The sequence below is a fragment of the Mirounga leonina genome, unplaced genomic scaffold (genome assembly GCF_011800145.1).
Source record: "Mirounga leonina isolate KUSES-001 unplaced genomic scaffold, KU_Mleo_1.0 Mir_115, whole genome shotgun sequence".
NCBI lineage: Eukaryota > Metazoa > Chordata > Mammalia > Carnivora > Phocidae > Mirounga > Mirounga leonina.
This window is the reverse complement of record NW_023270268.1, coordinates 34,482,213-34,496,985: the sequence shown is the minus strand read 5'-3', so window position 1 is coordinate 34,496,985 and position 14,773 is coordinate 34,482,213. Positions and strand designations below refer to the sequence as shown.

Genomic DNA, 14,773 nt, shown 5'->3' with positions numbered 1-14,773 from the left:
AATCTCTCCCTCTCTCTCTGACAAATAAATACATCAAATAATAATAATAAAAAAGGGATAACTCCTTCCCACCCAAGTCTTCCTCTTTCAGCCCTCTGAGTTATCCAATATGATCAGCCTACTATAAATCCTTCCACCCCTTTCTTTATGCTCATATAAACATATGTATAAATGGTCAGCAATATACTACAAGGGTCATAACACTCTTTATCACTCCAGAATTTGCATTTTCCCCTGTAGCATAATATTCCATAGTACAGAGGTAGTACAACAGATTCATGGATTCCATTACCTATGGACAATCAGGTGGTTCCCAGTTTCTTTGTGTCTGTTATGCACCACAAACAATATAAACATGTCTTAGTTTCCTGTGGCTACTTTAACACATTACCACAAACTGGGTGGCTTAAAACAACAGAAATCTATCCTCTCAGAGTTGTTGAGTCTAGAAAGCTGAAACCAAGGAGTTGTCAGGGTTGCTTGCTTCTGGATGCTCTGAGGAAGCCTGTTCTATGCCTCTCTTCTAGTTTCTAGTAGCTGCCAGAGATCCTTGGCCTTCTTTGGCTTTAGATGCATCACTCCCTTCTCTGCCTCATTCTTCACATCACCTTTGTCTCTGTGTCTCTGTATCTCAAATCTCCCTCTGCCTTTCTCTTACAAGGACATCTGTCACTGGAATTAGGGCCCATCCTAAGTCTAAGATGATCCCATTTCAAGATCCTTAACTTAATTACATGTGTAAAGATGCATTTTCCAAATATGGCTATATTCACAGGTTTTGGGTGGACATATCTGTAGGAGGGCCAACATTCAACTCACTGCAGCATCCTTATGTATATCCTTACAACTGGTATTTTCTTTAGCTTTTCTATAGGGCAAAGTTAATGCAATTTTTGGTCACTGGGTAGGTATGTGTACTTTAAATATTAATAGACATTTCCAGATTACCCCTGGAAAGTTTGTGGCTATTTATACTCCTACCAGAGATGTGCCAGGGCTCCTTTCCCTGTGTATCATTGATTGCTCTTTTTAATGTTTGCCAATCAAATGAGTGAAAAATGGATTATTGGGGCACCTGAGTGGCTCAGTTGGTTAAGCGACTGCCTTCGGCTCAGGTCATGATCCTGGAGTCCCTGGATCGAGCCCCGCATCGGGCTCCCTGCTCGGCAGGGAGCCTCCTTCTCCCTCTGACCCTCCCCCCTCTCATGTGCTCTCTGTCTCTCTCATTCTCTCTGTCTCAGATAAATAAATAAAATCTTAAAAAAAAAAAGAAAAGAAAAGAAAAGAAAAATAGATTATTGTTTCAATTTATTTTTCCATAAGTATTAGTGAAATAAGCATCTTTTTAATGGATCACTTGGATTTTCTCTTCCATTAATTGCCTGCTTGCATACCTTTCCCATATTTTTATAACATTGATCCAGCTGGCTTGCTTTTACTTATTTTTTAAGATTTTATTTATTTATTTGACAGAGAGACAGCGAGAGGGAACACAAGCAGGGGGAGTGGGAGAGGGAGAAGCAGGTTTCCCATGGAGCAGGGAGTCCGATGCAGGCCTTGATCCCAGGACGCTGGGATCATGACCTGAACGGGGGGTAGACGCTTAACGACTGAGCCACCCAGGCGCCCCTGATCCAGCTGGCTTAAAAAAAAATCCATTTATAGGGGCACCTGGCTGGCTCAGTTGGTAGAGCATGTGACTCTAATCTCTGGGTTGTGAGTTCAAGCCCCACCTTAAGCAAGTAGAGCTTACTTAAAAAAAAAAAGTCCATTTATAGAAACTCTTTTATGGTAGAGATACAATGTGCTTGCCAAATGTTCTGTTCTATTCTATTTCTTTTTTTTTAAACTTGTCATTGTGATGTCATGCAAAACTTTCAAAATATTTATGTAGACAAATGTTTTTACTTTTTCATTAATGATTCTAGGCTTCCTGCCTTGCTTAAAATTTCCCCCTCAGGAAAGTCATATTACTATTCTTTAAAAAATTTCCTCTAATTTTTTTCCGATTACTCAGCTATTTGCCTGAGCTATTATAGTAGCAGTAAGTTACAATACTACAATATAGCAGCTTTACAATAAGTTAAGATTTCAGCAAGTGCAATTCAAGTGTGCCACTGAGGATGAGGGCCATAAAATTTCCTGGTTGAGGTTAAAAGATAACAGGAGATAAGGTATGCAAAAAGGGTTGCGTGAACTCTAAGGCACTGCATACAAATGTTAGCTATTACTGCAAAAGTAAAGACATAGAAAACCAACCTTGGGCTTACAAGGCTGGACTTTAGCTCTTATGACCATTAACACTGAGGAAGTGAAGGACCAGCTGTGAAGCAATCTAGCACTCCATCTCCAGAACTAGCGTGACAGAGAAGGGGGGAGACAGAGGAGAAGGGGGGAAGAGCGAAGGGCTGTGCCCAGTCATGACTCTGTTTAAAGTTCCAGAACCGAAAAGAAGGCCAACAAGAAAACCTAGGAACAGAGTGGTGTCTTGGGAGGGGTATACGAAAGCCGGGGCAGGTGGCGGTTCTCTGCTGAAGGCGGCCTGTTGGAGATTCCCGAGCCCACGGTCCTCGGGGAGCCACGAAAAGGAGCCAGACGCCCTGGCAGCAGCGTCCGGGACCGGTAGGCAGCCCTAGTGGACCGGGCGGCCGTGAGGCCTCTTCCCCGGCCCCGCCCGGCCAGTCCCGCAGGTCTGGCTGCGGCCGCTGGGAGCCCGGGGATTGGTCCGAGCGGCGCACGGGGCGGGGCGAGGGCTGCTGGGAGGCCGGCCAGGGAGGTGCGCGCGCGCGCGCGGGCACGGCGGCGGCGCGCGCGTGCTCCGTCGGTCGGTGCGGCGGCGGCGGCGGCTGTGGTGGAGTGGGCCATGGCTGTGGGTGGCGGGCCGGTGTAGCGCCGCGCGGGGCAGGCGGGAGGCGACCGAGAGAGGCGGGGATGGGGGCGCCGCAGCTGGATGGTCGCGGTGGCCTGGGCTGCTGACCGCGTAGCCGGAGCCAGGAGTCGGCGGCGGCGGCGGCGGCGGCGGCGGCGAACGGGGCAGGTGAGAGCGGCGGCGCGGGACCCGGATGCGGCGCAGCTGAGTGGCGGCGCGGTCGCGGCGGCGGGTAAGGTGCCCTCGCGCGGCGGGCGGCGCGTTCTTGCCCGCCACAGCTTGCAGCGCCGCTGAGTTGTATACCCGCTGCGCGCTTCCTGCCGGCGCCGAGGACACCGTCCGCCGGCCTGCGCTGGCGCCTCGCTCGACTGCGGCCCTCCCCGGGCTCTCTTAGGTGAGAGGCACTTCCCGGCCTCTGGGCGGCCGAGACACGACCGGGCGCCCCGGGCCGCTGGCGCTTTTGGTGGCGTTGCTGAGGGGCCCTCTGTGGAGAGGCGGCGCCCTTGCCCTCTGTGTCTCCTCAGCCTATGCGGACACCCCCGGGGCTTTCAGACCCTCAGGTGCCTTTTTGCGTAGAAGTGCATTTGAGGGGCGGGGGTCCTGGACTGTTGGGGTACGGGCGTGTTTTCAAATCTCTGCGCTTCCACCGACTAGCCTTGGGGCCTTGGGCCCCAGTATCCGGATTTGTTAATGGGAATAATATGTACTTAACAGGGTTGTTTTGAGGCTAGGACGGGATGATGTGCATGCCCGATCAGCCAGCGCTCGGTCAGTGGTAGGCTATTAGGAGCAACCCCGGTGCAGCATCTTTCCTTGTTAGCTATTGCTGATACCTGGCTGCGGGTGTACGTTCGGGGGCACGTTTATTTCCGAACCGCTCTGATGTTGGAATAACCTCCACTGGAGTTGCTTAATATTGAATCCTGTTCTCTTACAGGGGCCAAAATAGAATCCTATTATTTCCCATCCTAGAATCTTGTAGTCTCTTTTGCCAAGGCTGGCTTGGGATACCTGTTTGAGGCGCTGAGTGGAAATTGTGGTAAATAAGACCGAACGAATTTTAGGATTCGCTTAGGATGGAAGATGGTGGGACACACAAGCTGGAAGTGCTTTGCTGTTTAAATAATCTTAAGTGACACTTAACTGTCACTTGTTACATAGTATAAACACACGAGGAATCTGGAAACAGACTCTTTTTTTTGCATTGCTACATCCGAAGGGAGTGACAAGTGCTTTTGTAAACATCATTGTGGGCAGTGTTAGTGTCTGGTGAAGTCACCATAATTAAGTTAGATGACTACTTATTTTGAAGCCCTGAATGAATGTTTGGAAATAAGATTCCTAATAAAATCATCTTTAAGGAGTCAATTCTCAGCAGTTCATTAATCATTTGGGGATTATTATGCAACACTAAGATTTTTATGGTAAAAGCAGAACTGTTTAAGTCATGATAATGTAGCTTAGGAGAAAGTGGTCAGGATAAAGATCTTAGTTTCAGAAGGCAAGTGTGAAAACAAGTAAAAGTCTTAAACGTTAAAAACTAAAATTGCAGGGGTGCTTGGGTGGCTTAGTCGAGCGTCCCACTCTTTTTTTTAAAGATTTTTTATTTATTCATTTGAGACACACACAGAGAGAGAGAGAGCATGAGCAGGGAGAGAGGCAGAGGGAGAGGGAGAAGCAGGCTCCCCAATGAGCCAGGAGCCCGATGTGGGGCTCGATCCCAGGACCCTGGGATCATGACCCGAGCCGAAGGCAGACACTTAACCACCCAGGCGCCCCAAGAGCGTCCCACTCTTGATTTCCTCTCCGGTCATGATCTCAGGGTCCTGGGATCAAGCCCGCCTGTTGAGCTCTGAACTCAGCAGGGAGTTTGTTGGTCCCTCTCCCTCTGCTCCTCCTCATCTCTCTCTCTCTCAAATAAAATCTTAAAAAACAAACAAAAAAACCTGAAATTGTATTCACTAAAGCAAAAATGACTAAAAAAAAAAAAATCCTTGTTTTACACATGCTGATTCATTCTCTGATGAGGGTCTTCCACCTTCAGGGTGTTTTTAGAACTATAGAAAATTGAGTTGGCTTACTGATTTATAGCCATTTTGTACCTCTTGCCTGTGTTTCCTAGTTTTCTTTAGGGACCCATCCATAAAGGCTTTTGATCCAACTTGTTTTTGAATATGAATAGAATACATAGAAAAAAATTAAAATTAAGCCTTGTAAGTTATGTTTTTCCTAAATTGTGATCTTTCCTGTTTAATTTCAGACTGGTGACTTGACAGTAGATGCACAGCTCGCTGCTGTGAAAAGGCTAGGGGTCAGAAGTCACATCTTGCTTCGTTCTAGGCCTGGACCTGGGTTCCTATTAGCTGGGGCTTTGGGGATGTCACTCAGTCTTTTTGGGCCTCAGTCTTTTTATTTATAGAGTGTGAGTGGGTGTGTGTTGCAAGGTTTGGGAGGGTGGTGGTGGACTAGAGAATCACATTATATAGCAGAACCTTCCAGGATACTACACTTCATGATTTTCTTTCTCTCTCTCTTTTGATTTTTCTTTCTCTTCCTGAATTCAAAACATCCTACTGCCTGGGGGTATAGCTCAGGGGTCGAGCATTTGAAAAACATCCTGATGCCTTAGTGCTTCCAAGTCATTACCTCTACTATTTTTTTTTTTTTTTTTAAGTAATCTCTATGGCTCAAGAGTTGCATGCTCTAGGGGCGCCTGGGTGGCTTAGCTGGTTAAGCATCTGCCTTCAGTCATGATCTCAGGGTCCTGGGATCGAGCCTCTCAGCTTCTCAGCTCAGCTTCCAGTCCACTTCTCCCTCTCCCTCTGCGATCTCTCTCGCTCTCACTCTCTCTCAAATAAATAAAATCTTAAAAAAAAAAAGTTACATGCTCTACCAACTAAGCCAGCCCAGTGCCCCCATTCCCTATACTTCTTTTTCTTTAAAAAAAAATTTTTTTTGGGTGTAGTTGACACAATGTTACATTAGTTTCAGGTGTACAGCATAGTGATTGGACAAATTTATACATTATGCTGTGCTCACTACAAGTGTAGCTAACATCTGTCGCCATACAGTGCTATTTACAATATCATTGACTATGTTCCTTATGTTCCCTTTGCTTTTTTTTACTTGCACTCTCTCTGGCTGATCTCATGTCCACTGTCTGCTGTTGACTCTCACATTTTTTTTTTTTTTAAGATTTTATTTATTTATTTGACAGAGACACAGCGAGAGAGGGAAGAGAGGGAACACAAGCAGGGGGAGTGGGAAAGGGAGAAGCAGGCTTCCTGCCGAGCAGGGAGCCCGATGCGGGGCTCGATCCCAGGACCCTGGGATCATGACCTGAGCGGAAGGCAGACGCTTAACGACTGAGCCACCCAGGTGCCCCTGACTGTCACATTTTCATCTTAAGTCTTGGCACTTCAGATTTCTTCTACTGCCTGTGTGTATCTTCACTCCATTTGTCTATAGGCATCTTAAATTGAACATATTCGGAGTGGAGCTCTTGATTTATGTTCCTCAACCCATTCCTTCCTCAGAAGTCTCCATTTCATAAGAGTACCCTTCTGCTCCCCATTCTCCACCCTCCTCAAGTGAAAAATACAGTGGTCATCCTTAATTCATCCCCTTGCCTCACTGCTCCCCCATCCCCACGCACAATCAGCCCTTCAGCAAACCCTGTCAATTTTACCTCCAAAATACCTTTTTTTTTTTTTTTTTGAGAGATTGATAGAGAACACTCAAGTGTGTGAGCCCCGGGAGGGGCAGAGAGAGAGAGAATCTTAAGTAGGCTCCACAGTCAGCGGGAGCCCGATGTGGGGCCCTATTTCAGGTCTTTGAGATCCTGACCTGAGCTGAAATCAGTTAACCGACTGAGCCACCCAGGCGCCCCCAAAATACACTTCAAGTATATTTACTTCACTTTGTTGTTATTGCTACCACCCCAGTTCTTGTGAGTAGCTTCCTAACTGGTCTCCTTGCCTCTGGTCTTGCTTTCCTATTTCAAACAGCTGTCAGAGTGATCTTTCCTCACTTCCCTGCCTCAATGGCTTTTCATTACACTAAAAAGTAAATCCACCCTTTTTTACCTGCATTATCTGCTAATTATCTTGCTTATTTTCTTATTTGTTTATGGTCTTTTTTTCCTCCAGCATACTCTAAACTCTCTGAAGGAGAGGTTCTTGTCTGTCTTCCCTATGGTATTATTATTATTTTTTAATGTAGGCTCCACGCCCAGCCGTGCTGGAACTCAGGAGCCTGATACCAAGACCTGAGCTGAGATCGAGTCTCAGTCCCTTAACTGACTGAGTCACCCAATTGCCCCTCCCCCGGCCATGGTATTCTTGGTTACTAGAACAGTGTCTGGAACATTTAACTAATGTTGAATGAACGAATGTGTGAATGAAATAAGTCACAATCTTTTGATTCCAAGTACAATATGTACTGAACAAACTACCCTTTTTGGTCCCAGATTTGTGCAAATGAGGAAGTAATCAGAGGGCCAAGGGTTACTCTGTTGGTATCCTTACCCCCTAAGTCTTGGTTAAGATGTTGTACCTCCTGAAAAGGCTAAGCATTTAGACATTAAGCCATTGATAGCAAATGTGAATTTTATTCATCGTGTCCTGGTTCATTAGTATTTTTGTAAAATAAAGAACCAAATAAGCTTAACAGGCTTGTTTGGTTCTTTGGAGACATTGAATTTTGGTCTTGACTGGAGGGGATCGGCTCTAGAGTGTGGTAATTTCATTCAGTATTACATACCAAATCCTATAGGGTAGCAATTGGATTTTTTACAGAGAACAGGTGTTTTTATTTCAATTACACTATTTTAAAAAAAATCTGAGACCTCGCTCCTGCATGTAAGTATGTATGTATGTATCCTCTGAGCCATTTGATTTGGAATTATCACATCTGGGGGATAAGTCCCTATCATTTGTTTTCCTTTTTTTTTTTTTTTTAAGATTTGTTTATTTGAGAGGGAGACAGCATGAACATGCCTACAAGTTGGGAGAGGGACAGAGGGAGAGAGGGAGGGAGAATCCCAAGCAGACTCCCTGCTCTGTGTGGAGCCCCACACAGGGCTGGATCCCACAACCCCGAGATCATGAGCTGAGCCAACATCAAGAGTCAGATGCTTAACTGACTGAGCCACCCAAGCACCCCTCTTTTTTTTTTAAGATTTTATTTTATTTTGTTTTTTATTTTTTTTAAGATTTTATTTATTTATTTATTTTTGATTTATTTTTTTTTTTAAGATTTTATTTATTTAAGAGAGAGAGAGCATGAGAAGGGGGAGGGTCAGAGGGAGAAGCAGACTCCCTGCCGAGGAGGGAGCCTGATGTGGGACTTGATCCTGGGTCTCCAGGATCATGACCTGAGCCGAAGGCAGTCGCTTAACCAACTGAGCCACCCAGGCGCCCAAGATTTTATTTATTTATCAGAGAGAGAGAGAGACACAGACAGAGGCAGGCAGAGGGAGAAGCAGGCTCCTTGCTGAGCAAGGAGCCCGATGTGGGACTCGATCCCAGGACCCTGGGATCATGACCTGAGCCGAAGGCAGACGCTTCACCGACTGAGCCACTCAGGCGTCCCTAAAAGATTTTATTTTATTTTATTTTTTTAAAGATTTATTTATTTATTTGAGAGAGCGAGAATGAGAGAGAGAGAGTACATGAGAGGGGGGAGGGTTAGAGGGAGAAGCAGGCTCCTCGCCGAGCAGGGAGCCCGATGCGGGACTCGATCCAGGGACTCCAGGATCGTGACCTGAGCCAAAGGCAGTCGCTCAACCAACTGAGCCACCCAGGCGCCCCTAAAAGATTTTATTTTTAAGTAATTTCTACACCCAATGTGGGGCATAAACTGACAACCCTGAGATCAAGAGTTGCATGCTCCACCAACCGAGCCAGCCAGGTGCCCCTCGTTTGATTTCTATTAACTGATCATTTGAAAACTTTGTCATGCTGTAGAAGGAGGGACATAAACTTAGGATTTTTACCCCCACCTGAGACCTGAGTCTGTAGCCCTAAAGACTTGGAGGTCTGTGAACAGAGAAAGATATAGAAAAATTAGAAGTGTGCAATTCCATTGTCAAAGTAGAAATACTGGGAAAAAATATGTTGAAGAAGAAAATCCTAGATTAGAAGAATGAAACTGAACATTTAGTAGAAGAGCAGAAGAAAAGGAAGATAGGAGAGAATGTCATCGATTTTTTAGGCTTGTGTGGGACAACTTTCCTTATCACTCCTCTTCACACTTCCCTTCCCAAATTTTGTCTTTTGGATTTTATTCCCTCTGCTCCCTCTCGATTCCGTGATTGGTATGGGCTGTTTTTCTAAGGAGTGCCTATGAGCCTTCAGTAGTCCAGTGTCTGCTAGAAAGCTTTGTGAGAGGAAACTATCCTTTTCTTGAAGAGCCCTTTCTCCTTACTCCTAGTCCAAGTCTGTCTTCCTGGATTTTCTAGCCATTTGGTCCAGTTTTCCCTTTAGACTGGCTCCAAACTGGTATATTTCCTTTTTCAGTTGTTCTACCATATATTCCATAGTAGCTTTTATGTTATCATCTCCAGGTTAAATAGTTCTGAGTCACAGGCTTCTATTTGAGAGAGGGAAAATGAAAGGGATTAGATGTGTGGTTGGGTGTGTATAGTGTGTTTGCTCCAGTTGCTCTGATAATGCAGATTGTGTATCTAATTTAGACCTTTCTTTTTCAGTAGACTTATTTTATTTAGATGACTAAAGAGATTTTGATAAAAAGACATTTCTAAAAGGGGGTGACATTGAATTAAAAAAATTTTATATACAGTGAAACTCAAATTTTAAATTAGTTTTAAAAAAAATTCCAGTACAGTTAATGTACAGTGTTACATTAGTTTTGGGTATACAGTATAAAGTATTCAACAATTCTATACATTACTCGGTGCTCATCATAAGTTAGTTTACTCTTTTTTTTTTTTTTTTTAGTTTACTCTCTAATGCCCTTCACCTATTTCACCCATCCCACACCCCCTCCCCTCTGGTAACCATCAGTTTGGTCTCCATAGTTAAAAGTTTGTTTCTTGGTTTGTCAAAACTCAATTTCTTTCATGTATAGTCCTGAGTTTTAACACATGCATAGATTTTTGTAATTACAACCACCACTAAGAGTATACAGAACAATTCCAACACCCCAGAGAATTCCCTTGTGTTACCCCTTTGTAGTCCCCTCCTTCCCCATTCTTAACATTTGGGGTTATTTGTTTTTTATTTTATTTATTTATTTATTTTAAAAAATATTTTATTTATTCATTTATCAGAGAGAGCAGGCAGAGGGAGAAGCAGGCTCCCCATTGAGCAGGAGCCCCATGCGATGCCAGGCTTGATCCCAGGACACTGGGATCATGACCTGAGCCAAAGGCTTAGGCTTAACCCAGACACTTAACCGACTGAGCCACCCATGCATCCTGGGATTATTTGTTTTTTAAAGAGAAAAATTTTCATGGCTAGAACATGTTAAAACTGGAATGAGTGGATAACTGATCACCCTAATTGTTGGTTTTCCTCTGGAAATATAAATGATATAATTCCAGTCTTCAACATGCAATAGAGTAGTTATCTTTGTAGATAGAGGAATGTTTATAAAGGTTTTAAATTAAAAAAAGTATAACTTCTGGAACCTTTAAAGGGAGACTAATCCCATAATGTCAGGTTACAATAGAGACCGTCTAACAAAGAATTTGGGGGCTGAGTCTGTGATAAAATCATAATGGGTGACATCACATATCCGCTCATCTCTCTTTGGTAAATCTAGACTTCCCATTTACTGCTATTGTAGGGTTAGCTAGAGATTAATTTTGTCAAGGATTATGTTATGAAGTCCAGTTTTCTCTAGTTTCTCTATAGCATTGTCACTTTCTGCTAAACGTATTTTTTCCCAGCACTTAAAGTTGTTTTAGCTATTCAACTTTCCTAGGGATTGAGGGTAGGATATGCTATATGTATAACTGAGGTAATATTGCTAATACAGCTTTCAGTCATATTATTATATTAGTTCAAGCCTAGAGTAGTTAATAATCTAAAAACTCCATCATTTCTGTACAAAATTGACAAATCCTTACTCTGAGTCCTGGCTCCAGGATCTGTTTTTCCCCCACCCCTTCACCAAGAATGTATACCTCCTTATTTCCTGCATATTTAAAGCAGCTCACTTGAGTATTATCAGTTGACCCTTTAACTGGGTGTATTTACTGCTGAAATAAAGAATGTTAATCTGGACAGTGCCCTGTATTGTGGTGTTGCTAGAGCCAGGTGTGCAGCTCATAGTCCTCTAGTGCAAACTTGGGAAGAACTGATGGGCTTGTCCCTGACGCTGTAGGTTGTCCTCCCCGGGTGCTCTAGTCACTTGGACCATCGGGCAAATGCTCATTTGCCTTCAAGGGAAATGGGATCCTGATTATCCATGCCTTCAGGAGGAGGATTATGTGGATTAAAAGAAATCCATGAATAATCTAGAAGCTTTATTTAAACTGCAGTTTAACCACATTCCTGACCATAGTTTTTCCTTACATTTCTAATAATTTATAATATTTACTGATTTCATATCTGTCTCCTATCATTTAGAAGTATTGGCAGTTGTGAAGTAAGGAAAGGATAGGGAGGGGTCAAAGGAGCTAGATAATGAACGGAGCTAGATAATGAACAGGCATTGCCCTACATAATTTGGTGTTGACTGGGTGGTTTAACCACAGTGCTTACTAGACCCTGAAGACCTGAATTCCATGAATTCCTTACCTGATGAGCCACTGGAAGAAATTTGAGGTGATTGTCAGCAAGAGGTCAAACTCCATTTTGAGATATTTGCGCTTTACTAGTTTAAATGATTGAGCTTTCATGACTTAAATAATGAGAATTTCAGAGCATCAGAATTATAAGTTTAATGCAATTTGAAGTTTTCCTTAATGTCTATTTAATAATTTAACCTATTGACAATTTTTATAGGAATTAAACAGAAAAACTGCAATTTGAAATAAGAGATGCTCAGTTTTTGTAGCCAGGCTACCCACTGCTACCTCTGACAAATTACTTACATGTAGTTACACAGTAATTTCTGTTAAGTAGTTGAAATATGGTCATCTAAAATTGTGTGGTTTTTTTTTTTTTTTTGTGCAAAATGTGCTGTTTTTTTTTTTTTTTTTTAATTTTATTTATTTGACAGAGCACAAGCAGGGGGAGTGGCAGAGGGAGAGGGAAAAGCAGGCTCCCCGTTGAGCAGGGAACCTGATGTGGGACTTGATCCCAGGACCCTAGGATCGTGACCTGAGCCGAATGCAGACGCTTAACTGACTGAGCCACCCAGGTATCCCCCAAAATGTGTTTTAAAGTATGGTAACAGGAACTGTGGGCAGAAACAGCTGCCTAAAATTGTGTATTCTTGAACTACTGATTTATTGTAGGTCTTGTATTTAGATACTATTAAAATCAGTGTTTTTCACTAGGCTTTAGAAATCATTGCAAATTGCTGTTGTTATCAGAACAAAAATTAAAATTTGTTAGTTAAAACTTACCTCTGCAGGGGTGCCTGGGTAGCTTAGCCAGTTAAGCGTCCGACTTGTGGTTTTGGCTGGGGTGGTGATCTCAGGGTGCTGAGATTGAGCCTCACATTGGACTCTGCACCCAGAGTGGAGTTGGCTTAAAATTCTCTCTCCTTCTCCCTCTGCTTCCCTCCCCATGGGTGCATGCGCCTGCTCTCTTTCTTTCTCTCAAATAAATAAATCTTTAAATCTTTTTTTCAATTATTCTTTTTTTAAAAAAGATTTTTATTTATTTGACAGAGACACAGTGAGAGAGGGAACACAAGCAGGGAGAGGGGGAGAGGGAGAAGCAGGCTTCCCACTGAGCAGGGAGCCCGATGTGGGGCTTGATCCCAGGACCCCGGGATCATGAATTGAGCCGAAGGCAGACCCCTAACCACTGAGCCACCCAGGTGCTCCTCCTTTTTTTTTTTTTTTTTTAAGATTTTTAAATTTATTAGAGCAGAGAGAGAACACGAGTTGGTGGGGGAGAGGCAGAGGGAGAGGGAGAAGCAGGCTCCCCACTGAGCAGGAAGCCCAACTTGGGGCTTTATTGAAGGACCCTGGGATCATGACCTGAGCCTAAGGCAGACACTTAACAGACTGAGCCACCCAGGTGCCCCAATAAATAAATTAAAAATAAAAAATAAAACTTACCTCTACAGTTGTATATTTTAAAAAGTTAGGTTCCATGTTTATCAGCTAGATAAATGTATATATATGTGTGATATATAGATGTCAAAAAATACAGATATCATTCCCCTTAACTGAGATTCATTATAGATAATTTTTTGAGGGGGGAGTGTCCTGGGGAGAACCATCCAGCATTCTTTTAACATGCTTTTTGCATGAGAGCTTAAGGAAACATCCATAGGAATAGATAGATGGTTGTTGGTTTTGACAAGGTAGTGATCAATTGAAATTATTTTTGTTCTTTCAATGGCTATGAAAATTTCACATTTTCATTGAAAATCATTAGTTGTCTTTTTTTTTTTTAAGATTGTATTTATTGGGGGCGCCTGGGTGGCTCAGTTGGTTAAGCGACTGCCTTTGGCTCAGGTCATGATCCTGGAGTCCCGGGATCGAGTCCCACATCAGGCTCCCTGCTCAGCGGGGAGTCTGCTTCTCCCTCTGACCCTCCCCCCCTCATGCTCTCTCTCTCTCATTCTCTCTCTCTCTCAAATAAATAAATAAAATCTTTAAAAAAAAAAAAAGATTTTATTTATTGGGGCGCCTGGGTGGCTCAGTTGGTTAAGCGACTGCCTTCAGCTCAGGTCATGATCCTGGAGTCCCGGGATCGAGTCCTGCATCGGGTTCCCTGCTCAGTAGGGGGTCTGCTTCTTCCTCTGACCCTCTTCCCTCTCGTGCTCTCTGTCTCTCATTCTCTCTCTCTCAAATAAATAAATAAAATCTTAAAAAAAAAAGATTTTATTTATTTGAGAGACAGTGCACAAGTCGGGGGAAGGAGAGGTACAGACTGTGGGCTGAGCATGGGAGTCCAACTCGGGGCTTGATCTCAGGATTCTGAGATCATGACCTGAGCCAAAATCAAGAGTCGGATGCGTAACTGACTGAGCCACCCAGGCGCCCCTTAACTCTTTTTGTTTTTTTCTTTCAAAGATTTTATTTATTTGAGAGGAAAAGAGAGAGAGAACTAGTGGTGGGGAGGGGCAGAGGGAGAGAGAGAGAAGCATACTCCCTGCTGAGCAGGAAGCCCGACTTGGAGTTGGATCTCAGGACCCTGGGCATCATGACCTGAGCTGAAGGCAGATGCCTAACCAACTGAGCCACCCAGGCACCCCCCTTAACTCTTAATATACGTTACTACCCACCATTCCATTAATATTTTTCCTAACTAACTGAGATTCTTCTGGGTTTTAGGTTGTGATTCTATCGACCAGGAATGTCCTGTGTGTGTGTGTGTGTGTGTGTTATGTGTGTGTATACAGTAGCTATATATGCCATGCCAACCAGCAATAATGGTTTTACCTTTAATTTGTAAAGAATTCATTATCTTCTCCTTAAGCCCCCAGGCAATTATTTTTCAAAGATTTGTTTGAGAGAGAGAGTGCGCCTCTGCGTGCGCACGAGCGGGGGAGGGGCAGAGGCAGAGGGAGAGAATCTCAAGCAGACTCCCCACTGATTGCAGAGCCTGACTAGTGGCTTGATCTCAAGACCCTGAGATCACGACCTGAGCTGAAACCAAGAGTCAATTGCTTAACTGTCTGGGCCACCCATGTCTCACCAGGCAATTATTTTTCAATCAGTGCTTTCTTTAATTCTGTATATTGTCAATTATTCAGTTATTTCCTTTCCTCTCCTTTTTTTTTTTTTTTTTTTTTAAGTAATCTCTACACCCA

General features: G+C 43.6%; 1 protein-coding gene across 2 annotated transcripts in view; it reads left to right on the top strand.

Moving 5' to 3' along the window:
• Positions 1-3,075: 3,075 nt before the first annotated feature.
• PIK3CB (phosphatidylinositol-4,5-bisphosphate 3-kinase catalytic subunit beta) overlaps positions 3,076-14,773 on the top strand; it is a 204,230-nt gene continuing 192,532 nt past the window's right edge. The window contains exon 1 of one of the 2 annotated variants that reach the window (XM_034995764.1): positions 3,076-3,263. The gene's annotated coding sequence lies outside the window, so the exon portion shown is untranslated. The remainder of the gene's footprint in view (positions 3,264-14,773) is intronic. The other variant, XM_034995750.1, reaches the window with a different exon arrangement.